The sequence below is a fragment of the Notolepis coatsorum genome, assembly GCF_963971535.1.
Source record: "Notolepis coatsorum genome assembly, chromosome: 14".
Taxonomy (NCBI): domain Eukaryota; kingdom Metazoa; phylum Chordata; class Actinopteri; order Aulopiformes; family Paralepididae; genus Notolepis; species Notolepis coatsorum.
The window spans coordinates 65,404,425-65,418,340 of record NC_140178.1 but is presented as its reverse complement, the minus strand read 5'-3'; the positions used below and the strand labels follow the sequence as shown (position 1 = coordinate 65,418,340).

The window sequence follows — 13,916 nt, the reverse complement described above, 5'->3', positions numbered from 1 at the left end:
TCGTTCTCGGGTGTTGAAGTGGGGCCACTCCTCTCGGCTGACAGGACATCCCGGAGTGCACAGAACTCGTGACTTCTTGGCCAGAAGGTTCTGGTGGCCTGGTATGATGAAGGACATTCAGGAATTTGTGGCAGCCTGCCCCGTTTGTGCACGGAACAAAGTTTCTCAACAGTCACCACCAGGGCTGCTTCATCCTTTGCCCATTCCTAGTCGTCCATGGAGCCACATCGCCATGGATTTTGTGACTGGTCTGCCTCCTTCTGGTGGTCACAGCGTCATCATGGTGGTGGTGGATAGGTTCTCCAAAGCAGCTCACTTCATTCCGCTGGTCAAGCTGCCATCTGCTCAGGAGACCGCTCAACTGGTGGTTGACCATGTCTTCCGAATTCATGGCATCTGCCAGGACGTGGTGTCGGACCGTGGACCCCAGTTTACTGCTCGGTTTTGGAAGGCATTCTGTGCTATACTGGGTGCGACGGTTAGCCTGTCATCAGGGTTCCACCCGGAGAGCAATGGGCAAACAGAGCGCACCAACCAGTCTATGGAGAGTACGCTTCGCTGCTTGGCCTCCTCCAATCCGACCACTTGGAGTCACCAACTGGCATGGGCAGAATATGCACATAATTCATTGTGCAATGCATCCACTGGTCTCTCCCCATTTGAGGCTCAGTTTGGGTATCAGCCTCCACTGTTTCCTGAACAGGAGAGGGACGTGGGGGTGCCATCTGCCGAGGCGTTTATCCGTCGGTCTCGGGGGAACATGGAAGAGGGTGCGTTTGGCTCTTGTGCGTGCTGCGGCCCGACACAAGCGGTCGGCGGATGTACACCGTCGCCCTGCGCCTTCCTACCGTGTGGGCCAACAGGTGTGGCTTTCCACATGCGACCTTCCATTACGGGTGGAGTCGCGCAAACTCGCTCCCCGTTTTGTGGGCCCTTTCACTATTGTTCGCAAGATAAACCCAGTCACGATGCGTCTTCGGTTACCCTCGTCGATGAGGGTACACCCTACATTTCACGTATCCCGCCTTAAGCCGGTTCGGAGGAGCAGGTTGGTTCCTGCAGAGAGACCTCCACCTCCCCCTTGATTTGTTGATGGCCAACCTGTGTATACTGTACGGCGTATCCTGTCCAGTAGGCGGGTTGGTAGGGGTATACAGTACTTGGTGGACTGGCAGGGTTATGGGCCAGAGGAACGCACGTGGGTTCCGGCCAGGGACATCTTGGACCCTGAGCTTGTTCGGGAGTTTCGGAGACGTGTCTCGGAGGGTCCGTCTGGAGCCGCCCCCTAGAGGGGGGGTCCTGTCATGGTTTTTGCCTTATTTCACCTTTCTGTGAGGGACAGCTGTCTATTTTTGCTTTATTTCACCTCTCTGTGAGGGATAGCTGTCAATCCCTGTTCCCTGTGGTTAATTGCCTCATGGGTCGGCAGGTGTGTGGGCTTGATTACAGCTGATGCAGTGCAGCTGTGCCTATGGCCATGTGGAGTCTATTTAAGTTTGGAGATCGCAGTGTGAACTGCTTTTTCATTTCCTAGTGTTGGCTGTCCTTTTGGTCACGTTCATTATATTGAAGTGTAGTCTGATTTCTGATTCAGAATTGAGCTTTATGGTAGTCATTCTTATTTTAGGCTACTCACGTGATTCTACACATAAACTCCTTTAGTGGAGGTTTATTGTTTTACTTTTTCCAATATAAACTCCTTTTATTAGGAGGTGTCCTTTTGGCTTATTTACTTTTATACTATACCTCTTTATTGAGAGTAGTCCTGTTTTTTGGGACTTGATTTATTTTCTTAATGACTCACTTTGATATTTCCACCTGTAAAGGTTGTTTTCTGTTGTTTAATTTTTCCCCTCTCCTAAAATACCTGCGTAAGCAGTCTAGTGGTTGTTCGTTTTACGGATAACTTTAAGAGTCCCTGTTATCTGCTCATGACCCACACACACACATACACACAGCCCTCACAGTTTAGGGTTTAACTTCCATTCATTTGAAAGATGGGGCCTTCACGGGACAGAGAAGAATCCGCTCATCCAGAGACCCCGCGTTTGAACCACAGACCTCGGTTGCGGCCCACTAGCTTGACTATCATGGGCTTCAAACCAGGACCCTCCCTCCGCCGCCTAAGAGGCCGAACAAAGGACACTAGTCTGGGGCCGGCCTTCGTAAATTGTGCAGCTAACCCCCATAGCAACACAACTCGAACTCGCATAGCAGAACATCACTCACCCAGGGCAGCCAGTTTCTCACAAACAGCCGACGCCTACTGCACAGTCCAGCTGTAGAACCGCAGGTTCAAACCTATCCAGCCGCAGCATGGAGGACTGCAGGTGGGGATTAGACCAACGATGCGAGCCCCTAATACGAAAAAAACGGTGGAGGTCAGAATGATCATCATCTTCCAGACACCCCAGTGACAAAGACATTATCGCCGTATTTTCTCGAAAAAGTGAGAGAGAAAACAAAGATATAACGTCAACGTATCTCCTTGCTCTTCTGTTCTCCTTTCTTCAGCTAATAAACCTCGTCAAAGTGATCGGTAGACAGGCACTTTCTTGTGGTGAAAGAGAAGAAGGAGGTGAGTGTATGGCCACACCCCTGCTTATATACGTGGCGAATGGGGGTGTGGCCAGACGGATGTTGGTAGGTAAAGTTACATTTGTGAGTTTTTATTCAGTGCACAAGTACTGGAGTGAAGTATGTGCAATATGGCGCTGAGCAGAGCTACATGACATGTAACTGCTGGTGGAGGACGGTACACTCCAGTGGCGGCTGCTGACCAAATTATTTGGTGAAGCACAAATTATTATATTATATATTAAATTATATATAAAAAAAATCACATATTCGGTGAAGGCACACCTGACCAGACAGATGAAAACATATTAGGTGATGCATGACGGCACACCTAACCAGACACAGATCAAAACATATTAGGTGACAGCGCACCTGACCAGATCAAAACATATTAGGTGACAGCGCACCTGACCAGATCAAAACATATTAGGTGACAACGCACCTGACCAGATCAAAACATATTAGGTGACAGCGCACCTGACCAGATCAAAACATATTAGGTGAAGGTGACAAGGAAAAGGAAAGATGAAATTACCTACCTGGGTTCCATCCTAGAGGCAAATCTTTCCTGTGACAAAATGGCATCCAATGTAATAAAAAAAAAGTCAACCAACGAACTAGATTCTTGTACCGGATCTCCTCTCTGGTAAACAAGAATACCCTGAAGACTCTGGCAGGAGCACTCATCCAAGGGTACTACGACTATGCATGCACCTCATGGTACCAAAGCACCTCAAAGGCGCTAAAAACAAAATTATAAACATCACAAAACAAACTGGTCAGACTACTGCTTGACCTTACTCCTAGAACCCACCTCACCCCTGCCCACTTTGACAACCTAGGGTGGCTTAGAGTAGACGACAGAGTACAGCAACTTGCAATGGGCCTGGTCTACAAGATACACTACACCACTAAGGTACCCATGTACATGTCAAAATACTTCCCAAAGGTCAGTGAATACCACGACCACAACACCAGAGGAAGCTCCACAAATCATGTTAAACCCAGATTCGGCTCAAACAAGGGACTAAACACGTTTTGCAATTATGCCACATCAATGTGGAACGCCCTACAGCTGTAAAGGAATGTGAATCACTACCCACTTTCAAAACCAGTCTCAAAGAGCACCTACGGGAGACTGCAATTCGAAACTGGCCCCTGTAAATGTTCTAACCCAACCCCCTCCAATGTACAGTAAATGTCCTAACCCAATAATACACAAGACCCTCTTCTTGGGACCAAGTAAGGTTTTGTCGATAATCCAATGTACAGTTACGCCACCTACCCAACCCCCCTCCCCACCCCACCCACCTCCAATGTACAGTTCCCCCCTCCACCCCACCTACCCAACCTCCTCCAATGTACAGTTTCTTCGTCAAATGTATATACTCTTTTAGACTTATTTTTTTTTATCACAAACAGTACTGTATTTGAAATCTGGTATGTCTTAAATGTATAGATGTAGCAGTACTGTCTATCTGTATGTCATATATGTCATATATGTTATGATGAATTGAAAATGGGGGACCCTTATTGTTGTGAAGGGCCAGATTAACGCTGAGAATCTACGTTTTATTGTTTTATATAACTTGTATATTATTTATATATATAAGCTATATCCCTTTAAGCCTCCGTTTGAATCATAGTAATATTCGCTTTCCTCATTGGATAATGCCCTTGACGTTCTCTGCGCCAAGTACCGCGCCCCTGAGTCAGGTTCAAAGGCGAGTCTGGACATGTTGGGACATGCCTGGTGCCGGCGCATTGATTCCAGACGAGAGCTGAGGCTTGGCACTAGAAAGCCCCTTAAGTATATATATCGTGGAAGGCGCAGCAGCCGTAATGTGTGTGAACCTAACGTGCGAAGTGAACAGGTGCAAGTGTCAGATCTAATGCAGTAACGTCAAGTTCGACCTAGCTTAATGTGAAGTAAAGAGTCGTCATTTAGTGTGAATCGTATTACAGCAGTTCGTTCGGTGTGCAGCATTAACAAGCAGTTAGTTCGTTTAGTAGCTAGTGTAAAACCTTAGCAAGTGTGTGTGGACTTAGTAATTAGTGCCAACACACGAGGAGGGCCTAGTCGCAGAACTACTGGACATGTGCATATTGGAACCTACTACGGCGATATTGTAGAACCAGTATTGGTTGGATTATAGTGATTGTGGAGCGTACTACCGTGGAGAAGAGCATCGTTAATACCCACTGTCGTTTGGATTTAACTACCTTGAAGATCTTACCTCGGGCTAGCTTCGAGGACCGAAGCTGGCTGGCTATCATCATTGCTATCGAGCATTGGATTACAGCTATTACCTTGCTACTGAGCATTTGGATTATAAGGATTGGATCCGTACAAGAACCCCTTTTCTTCAAGTGAACAGACTGAGTATCCGAACATTCTTCCTTCCTCCAGAGCTTACATCTCTGGGAGGATACCCCCTGTCTCCAGCGGTACCATCGTTTGCCCCCTATAGTGCCATCCCACGCCAGGCGGCGTTTGGTCTAGTATACCCAGCTTAGGAATTATTCATTCCAACTGACTTGCTACTCACTGACTTTATTCATAATCTTCGCCATAAAAGAGCGATCAATTAATTCCCATTCTGTACATTGCTGCATAATAATAAATACTATAAATGATATTTCCTTGTCACCGTGCCGTCTTATTCTGAGTGTCTGCCATATAATAACTGTACTGTCTGGCAAGTAATAATAATAATAATTAGCAGTGGTTTAATCTATCACAATCTTTAATACAGTCAGGGTTTTGTAACCCCTCAGTTACAATTGGTCCTTCGAGCCGGAGGGTATCAGTAATCTTAATCATATTAATAGTGATATGGCCAGCGGCGGACACTCTCCAAACGGCTCTCCCAAACTATCGCGCCCTAGGCGCCAACGTCAGCCCCCTCCACAATTGGAGGACTACGCTTTCGTTTTACCTCCTAGCTTATCTAAAAAGACGTTAAGCATGGATAAAACTAATAGTTTAAGCATGCCCAATCCTATCGACTTGTCGGCCCCACTAGTAGAGACCCCAGCGGGTTCAAACAAAACTGACTTAGCACACGGGGGGGGGACAAGCGGGACATGACGTGACTATACCCAAAGAACACAGCGCCACCGAGATGGACCTCGGAGCGCCAAAGGATAAAGACAGCGCCACCGGGATGGACCCCGGAGCGCCAAAGGATAAAGACAGCGCCACCGAGATGGACCTCGGAACGCAAGAGACCAAAGAGCGCGCACCCGAGATAGACCTCGGCGCGCACCAAAGAGAAGAGTACCGCGTCTCAGAGATGGACCTCGGGGCGCGGGAGAAAATAAGAAGCAGCGCTCTAGAGATGGACCTCGGAGCGCGTAAAGAGAACAGGTCACAACCAAGTCCTGTCAACGCCAGATCACCCTCATCAGCGTCATCCCCCAGCGAGGCTGACCAGAGACTAGCGCAAGCCCTGATCACCACACTGACAGCTTCAACCGAAAGAGACCGCATCCAGGGTGAGCGCGACCGTCTCCAAGCGCAACAACAGAGTGAGCGCGAACATTCTGCAGTGGAAAGAGAACGTCTCCAAGCGCAACAACAGAACGAGCGTGAACGCATCCGACTGGAAGAGAGTCGCCTCCAGGCTGACGCAGCGATGACCATCAGACTGGAAGAGAGGCGCCTCCAGGCTGAAGAAAACATCCAACGAGACCGTGCCAATGCACAGCGCGACGCCGCCCATGCACAGCGCGAAGCGGAGCGGGACCGCCTGCAGGCGCAGATGATGGAGCAATTACTCCAGAGGGTGACTCCCCACTCCTCCACCCGGAGCTCACGGAGATCATCACGACACGGGTCGAGGGCACCTTCCCCTCCCCGACAAATCTACATGGGACCTAGCCAGCAGGAAGAACCTGCTTACGTCGCCGAGTCCCCTCCCCGACAAATCTACACGGGACCTAGCCAGCAGGAAGAACCTGCTTACGTCGCCGAGTCCTCTCCCCGACCAATCTACACGGGACCCAGCCAACGGGAAGAACCTGCCTACGTCGCCGAGAAACTAACCAAGAGACTTCAAGACCTAGCGGAGGACGAGGGAGGACATCAAGCCCTCACGCACGAACCCATCTCGGACCAGGAGGCCCAGTACAGCCCCGACCTCAGCCCAGAGCCGCTGATTATTATCAGAATCACTAGAGCAAGAGACTGTAACGATAAAGAATAAGAAGCCAGGCTTCAACTGAGGGTATATAAGGAAAAGAGAATTAAGTAATAACAGCAAAGACAAGAGGTTCCATTTCAAGTCTGTGGCCGACTGCTCGCAGAAGTTCTGTTGAAGATCCGACAACAGACAGAGAAAGAAGGGATTACTATAAAGGCAAAACTCCCAGCAAACCACACGCAGTAATTAGTGACAACAAACCACAGGTGACAGTCAATCAGCGCTAATTACAGAGAACAAGGTGAAGTAGGGTTTCTACTCCTGGGAGAGGACAGAAACCCAGAATGTTACACATTCTGCAATCTGTTAATAAACGTTTCAATCAATCAATCATCTCTACACATAGCCTTCAACTTGTATATGCATACACACAGCCTACGTCATTACACAGATACACACAGTCATGCCGTCTTTCTTTCAACACATCGTCTGCTCCACAAGGGGAGGAAATACACTCGACCACTGTTACACCCCGTTCAGAGCCGGATACAAGGCTGTACCGGCTCCACCATTAGCGGGAGCGACGAACACGTTGGATCATGCCGCCATCTTGTTGGTCCCTGCTTACAAACAAAGATCATGTGACGCCGTAGTGTCACGTGAGGTAAAAAGATGGACCGACCAATCAGAGGCCACGCTTCAGTACGCACTCGATGATGTCGACTGGGGAATGTTCGAGAGAAGCATCAGTGACGTCAGCGAGTTCACAGACATTGTGGTGTACTTCATAACAACACTGGCTGATAGTATTGTCCCCACAAAGAAGGCGAGGGTGTTCCCGAACCAGAAACCATGGGTGGACAGTACTATCAGAGCAGCTCTGAACTCTCGCACCACTGCTTATAACCTTGGCAGAGAGTCAGGAAACATGGAAGAGTACAAGACAACAGTCTACACTCTGCGCAAGGCTGTTAAACTTGCTAAGAGGACGTATGCCGACAAGATGGAGGCACAAATGTCACAGAATGACTTATGGCAGGGACTGAGGACGATAACTGACTACAAAGACAGCGCCCCCTCAATGGGGAGCGACGACGCCTCCCTTGCGGACCAGCTCAACACCTTCTACGCACGGTTTGGTGCAAACAGTGGAGCTGCTAGCTCAACGGCTAGTGACGTCACTGGTGCGCCGGCTATTGTGGAGGGGGGGGGGGGGCATCCGCGGGGGGGCGGGGACGCTCTCTCATTGACGGTACACAGTGTGAGAAGAGCATTTATGCAGGTGAACGCCAGGAAGACGGCTGGCCCTGTGCTAACCAGCTAGCCCCTGTGTTCACCACCATATTTAATCGATCCCTGAAGGAGTCAGTGGTCCCTGCCTGCTTCAAGATGTCTACCATTATCCCGGTACCAAAGAAACCCTCCCCAGCAAGTCTCAATGACTACAGACCGGTGGCACTCACCTCTGTGGCCATGACATTTTTCGAGAGGCTGGTCAAGGATCACATTTGTGCCTCCCTCCCCAGTGATATGGACCCTATGCAATTTGCATACAGGCCAAACAGGTCCACTGACGATGCGGTCTCCCAAGTACTGCACAGCACCCTCTCTCACCTGGACCGTCAGAAGGGGGGCTATGTGAGACTGTTGTTCATTGACTACAGCTCAGCGTTCAACACCATAGTCCCCACCAGACTGGTGGACAAGCTGATCGAGCTAGGTCTGAGCTCCGCTCTGAGCGCCTGGATACTTGACTTTCTGAGTGAAAGGCCCCAGCCGGTCAGGGTGGGGGGTCAGACCTCCAACACCATCACCCTGAGCATCGGGTCCCCCCAGGGCTGTGTTCTGAGCCCCCTGCTGTACTCACTATACACACATAACTGTGTGGCCAAGTTCAGCTCCAACTCCATAGTGAAGTTTGCGGACGACACAGTGGTGGTGGGGCTGATCTCGGACAACGACGAGAAGGCCTACCGGGAGGAGGTTGATGTACTGGCACACTGGTGTCAGGACAATAGCCTGCTCCTGAACATTGGTAAAACCAAGGAGCTGATCGTGGATTATAGGAGAGGACAGCAGGAGACACACACACCACTGAGGATTAACGGGGCTACCGTGGACAGGGTGAGCAGCTTTAAGTACCTGGGGGTCCACATCGCAGAGGATCTGACATGGACAACACACATAGACTCAGTCGTAAAAAAGGCGAAGCAACGCCTCTACCACCTGAGACAGTTAAGGAAGTTCAGAGTATCTGGGAAGATACTCCAGTCCTTCTACTCCGGAGCTGTAGAGAGCATCTTGACTGGAAACATCACTGCCTGGTATGAAAACAGCACGGCACAGGACAAGAAGGCCATACAGAGAGTGGTGCGCTCAGCCGAGCGTACTATGGGCATTGCACTACCACCCCTGCAGGTTCTATACAACAAGAGGTGCAAATCCAGAGCCGGCAGAATAATGAAAGACCCACACCACCCCAACAACAGCCTGTTCATGCTGCTCAGGTCAGGCAGACGCCTGCGAACACCAGCTGCTAGAACAGAGAGACTACGGCTCAGCTTCTTCCCCCAGGCCATCAGAGCCCTGAACACTGAAACTCTCCACACACAAGCACACATGAGCACACGCACAACACACTCACTATACACGCTCACACACTAGCAGCCACTTTAACATGAGCAGGCACACACTCATGCTGCACACGCCCACACTTAGGGCCACCAAGAAGGGCCACTTTAAAAATAGTATAGTATAACTGGAGATTGTATAAATTATCATGTACAGAAAGACACTCCATGCTCTGTAAATAACTTATGTACATATACCGATATGCCCTAACATGTTACTTGTTTATTGCACAATGTTGATTCTATTATATGTTATTTGCACATCGTTGCGGGCAAGACCACCCGCATTTCATTGTATACTTGTATGCCGTGACAAATATATCTCTTGACTTGACTTGACTTGACTATACGTCATTATCCAGATATCTCTGTACATCATATCTATAATTCATATTATTAGCACGTCAATGCTCCACTTTGTTAGCTCACCATTCTTTAGAGATCTAGGCTATATTACCATTGCTGTAACTAGGGCTGACCCCGACTAGTCGAATATTCGACTAATCGATCTAAAGGAGTGAATGAATGAATGAAAACTTTATTTAACAGATTGCAGAATGGGTACAATACAGTACGGCTCGATACACACAATTGTTAAGGGGATGCAGACCAGAGAAAGACGTTTGTCTTGTTTACATCAGGGTCCCCCATTTTCAATTCATAGTGACATTTATGACATACACAATATACATGACATGGCATAGGGACATACATGACATACAGGTATTTAGTACTGTTACATTTGTGACATATACGATATGCAAATATACAGTAGTTACCCATAGATCCTGACAGAGTATGATGGGGAGGGGACTGTACATTAGGAGGGGGTGGGTGGGTGGGTGGGAGAGAAATATACATACGGTGGGGAGAAATATATACATGCGGTGGGGAGGAGACTGTCTATTAGGAGGGGGTGGGGGGGTTTGGACATTTACGGTGGCCAGTTTCGAATTGCAGCCTCCCGTAGGTGTTCTTTAAGAGCGGTTTTGAATGTGGGTAGGGATTCAGGTTCCTTTACAGCTTTGGGTAGGGCGTTCCACATTGATGTGGCATAATTGCAAAACGTGTTTAGTCCCTTGTTTGAGCCGAATCTGGGTTTAACATGATTTGTTGAGCTTCCTCTGGTGTTGTGGTCGTGGCATTCACTGACCTTTGGGAAGTATTTTGACATGTACATGGGTACCTTAGTCGTATAGTGTATCTTGTAGACCAGGCCCATTGCAAGTTGCTGTACTCTGTCGTCTACTCTAAGCCATCCTAGGTTGACAAAATGGGCAGGGGTGAGGTGGGTTCTAGGGGTAAGGTCAAGTAGAAGTCTGACCAGTTTGTTTTGTGATGTTTGTAATCTTGGAGCCGTAGTCGACTGCCAAGTACCTCTTAGTCTAATGCAAAAAGAAAGAAAAGAAAAGAATTATAATAATATATATATTACCTTACCTTACAAATTGTAGTGGAAATTGTATGTCCCACTCCCCCTCCCATTTATCATCCCACCCACACCCACTATAGTCTCCAATACCCACATCCTGTCTCCCTTGATCCAGCGGCCACTCCCTTTGTCCCCTGATCTAATCATTCTTCCACCTAAAACCCCCACCTTCCCTAAACACAGCCCCTCTTTCCGGTATAACCTGATCACCTGACCCCAACCCATTTCCTGTCCTGTATATCAACTCCCACAGAACACATGTCGCAAACATAATGGGAAGACCTACTCTTTTCAGTTTTCAATCAGTTAATTTGTAAAGATGTCTGATGCCAATGATTAACAGTGGTGATGTGACCCTGCCTGCCCACCCCATTTGGAACACTTTCACCATTTGTGTGGGTGATCTCTCTCTCCAAAGCAATCTGCAAATTGTAAAGATTCCAAGCAAGCCAAAGATGAGACCCAAAACATTGCAGTTCTACAATATTGCAAAATCACTGTATGCAGTGCCGCCTGGGAGAAATGCGAGGCCATGTGTGATATTTAAACGTGAGCCCCCCCCCCCCCCCCCCCTAAAATATATATATAATTTTTTTTTTTTTTAATACAGTCAACATATTCTTAAATAATAGCGCTGCCCGAGGCTGGGCATGATACAGTCAACATATAGCAAGAGAGAGATCGAGAGAGAGCTCCCGTTCTATAGTCAATATACAGTGTTATCGCTGCACAGACCCGGCAATGCCCCTGACCCTCCACCAGAGCAAGGCCAGAGAGAGAGAGATAGAGAGAGAGCATGTCTGTTTGTGTGTGTGTGTTAGAGAGAGAGCATGTATATGTGTGTTAGAAAGAGAGAGAAATATATAGAGAGAGAGCATGTCATTTTGTGTGTTAGAGAGAGATATAGAGCATGTCTGTGTGTTAGAAAGAGAGAGAGAGAGAGAGCATGTGTGTTTGTGTGTTAGAGAGAGAGAGCATGTCTGTGTGTGTGTGTGTTAGAGAGAGAGCATGTATGAGAGAGATAAGCAAAGATGAGCCCCTAAAGGATATTCAACTTTTAATGGAAGAACAAAACAGAAGGAAAAGATAACTTCACAAAGGCAACATGAATATACATAGATCCAAAAGGACAAAGATCAACACTTAAATCCAAAGAGAAGAGGGTCTATACCAGAGAAAACAAAGTAGCAAGGAGCCAATGGCCGACATCAGCTAAATAGGCTAACTGCAAATAGAGTAGCCAGGTACTGACACCAGGCCACACACAGCTTTTGGCCAACGCTACCCAAGCTACACAAACGACCAAGACAATTCACACACAGCACATGTCGTATCTCCAAATGTTGTGAAGTAACATATGTTTTGCCTGGAAAAAAACATCGTTATTAACAAAACATTCGGGAGGGGAAGGAAGGAAGAGTGGGGTAATGTCCAATGGACATCTTACCTGCACCAAGGTACGCAGGGCGAAAGGCCGCAACACAGGTCTCCACGTTGACGAAAGGCCTCTCGCTGGCAGGACAAAAAGAAGCTATGGCCGGAGCCTTGTCATGGTGCAGGCCCGACTACATCTTCTGTCAAAGATGATGTCGTAGTCAGAGTGCCAGGGCCTGCTATTCTCACGGCTAATGTCAATGGTCGTAGCACAAGCTAACAGCTAACTCTAGGCTAACTGATAGCATCAAGCTAACGTTCCCAGCCGAGCGAAAACGAGCAGCTAACGTCGTAGCTAAACAGCTAACTGGCTAACAGTTAGCTCAACCCGGCTATCGCTAACCACTAGCTAACTCAGAAGCAAGCTATGCGGCTACCACTGAAAAACTGTACAACGTGAGAAAAGCAATACAGGCCAACACTTCAGACAGCTGCTGTGTTTTCCTCTCATCCGAAGAGGGAAGGGAAAAAGAAGGCAATACACGTCCCACTACAGAGTGGTGTTTACCATAGCGGTGCCGGCAACAAGTCCCTCGCGGACTATAGCCGACTTGAGCATGGAGATATTCTCATAATGAAACACCAAGCTCACCTCCCTCGCACCAGGTGCTGACACCAGGCCACACACCGTTAGTTACTACAACAGCTAGCCGGCCCGTTTGGCTCCCGAGAGAGAGAGAGATATATATCCACGGCGGGAATAGAATAGAGTGCATTAAAAACTCACCATCGTCCAAGAGGATGGAGACAACCGCGTGGAGTTGACGAAGTTCATCTGCCGAATGACCGTCCTCTTCATCTTGGCATAACAATGCTGCACGCGCTCTCTCTAGGTTAGCTAACGCTAGTTAGCCTTTAGCTAAGCTAGCTACTAGCCGACATCATCATGGCTATCTCGACTGAACCACACGTTAGCACTCAATATTATAACATAGCTAAAGCTAACTAGCTGTCCCTGCCTTTAGCCGGGATGGCTAGCCTGACTGAACTGTCTAACATGCAACAACTTTCATCTTCAGTCCATCTGCCGAATGACCGTCCTCTTCGTTTTGGCTGGCATAACTAAGCATAACCTCCAAAGCTGCACGCGCGAAATAGTCAAACGCAGCTGACGCACGCCAGCGTACACATAATGTAACCCCTCCCTTCTTGAAACCAATAGTATGTCTGCTGCAGAGCCCCAGAGCTCCAATAGAGAATAGTGCAGAGCCGCAGAGCCAGGAACATTCTACAAACGTGTCTAATGTGAAATATATAAGCATATAAGCAAAACTAGATTTTAGGTCTGTGATGAAAAAGGGCCTCGCGGGAAGGGGGGCATTTTTTTTTTTTGTGCGAGGCCCCCCTTCCCGCGAGGCCCTGTGCGACCGCACTGCTCGCACACCCCCTGAGGCGGCCCTGACTGTATGTAGCTTGTTTCTCCTCTGATGTGATGTCCCGAGGCTAGATATCCCAGTAACAGGGTTTTGTGACAAGTGGAAGCCCTTTCCTAATCCATCAACGATCAAGGCAGTAGTTCTGTTGCCCAAACAGCTATATGCACCCAGTTCAAACGTTGAAGCTCCTATGGTAAAGGTCAGGGTTGACTCGGAGTCATGAACCACTAATTATTATTAGGCTAAAATAAATGTCTGGCATCTTGAACAAAACCCAACATATTTGTAATTAAAACCATGCCCACTTTTGGTTTAATCTGAA

At 48.2% G+C, this 13,916-nt stretch overlaps 1 protein-coding gene across 1 annotated transcript in view; it reads left to right on the top strand.

Annotated features, from left to right (window-relative positions):
• The window catches only part of fscn2a (fascin actin-bundling protein 2a, retinal), a gene marked incomplete at both ends in the record, with an annotated part of 88,554 nt that overhangs the window by 73,580 nt on the left and 1,058 nt on the right, over positions 1-13,916 (top strand). The gene's annotated exons all lie outside the window — the stretch shown is intronic.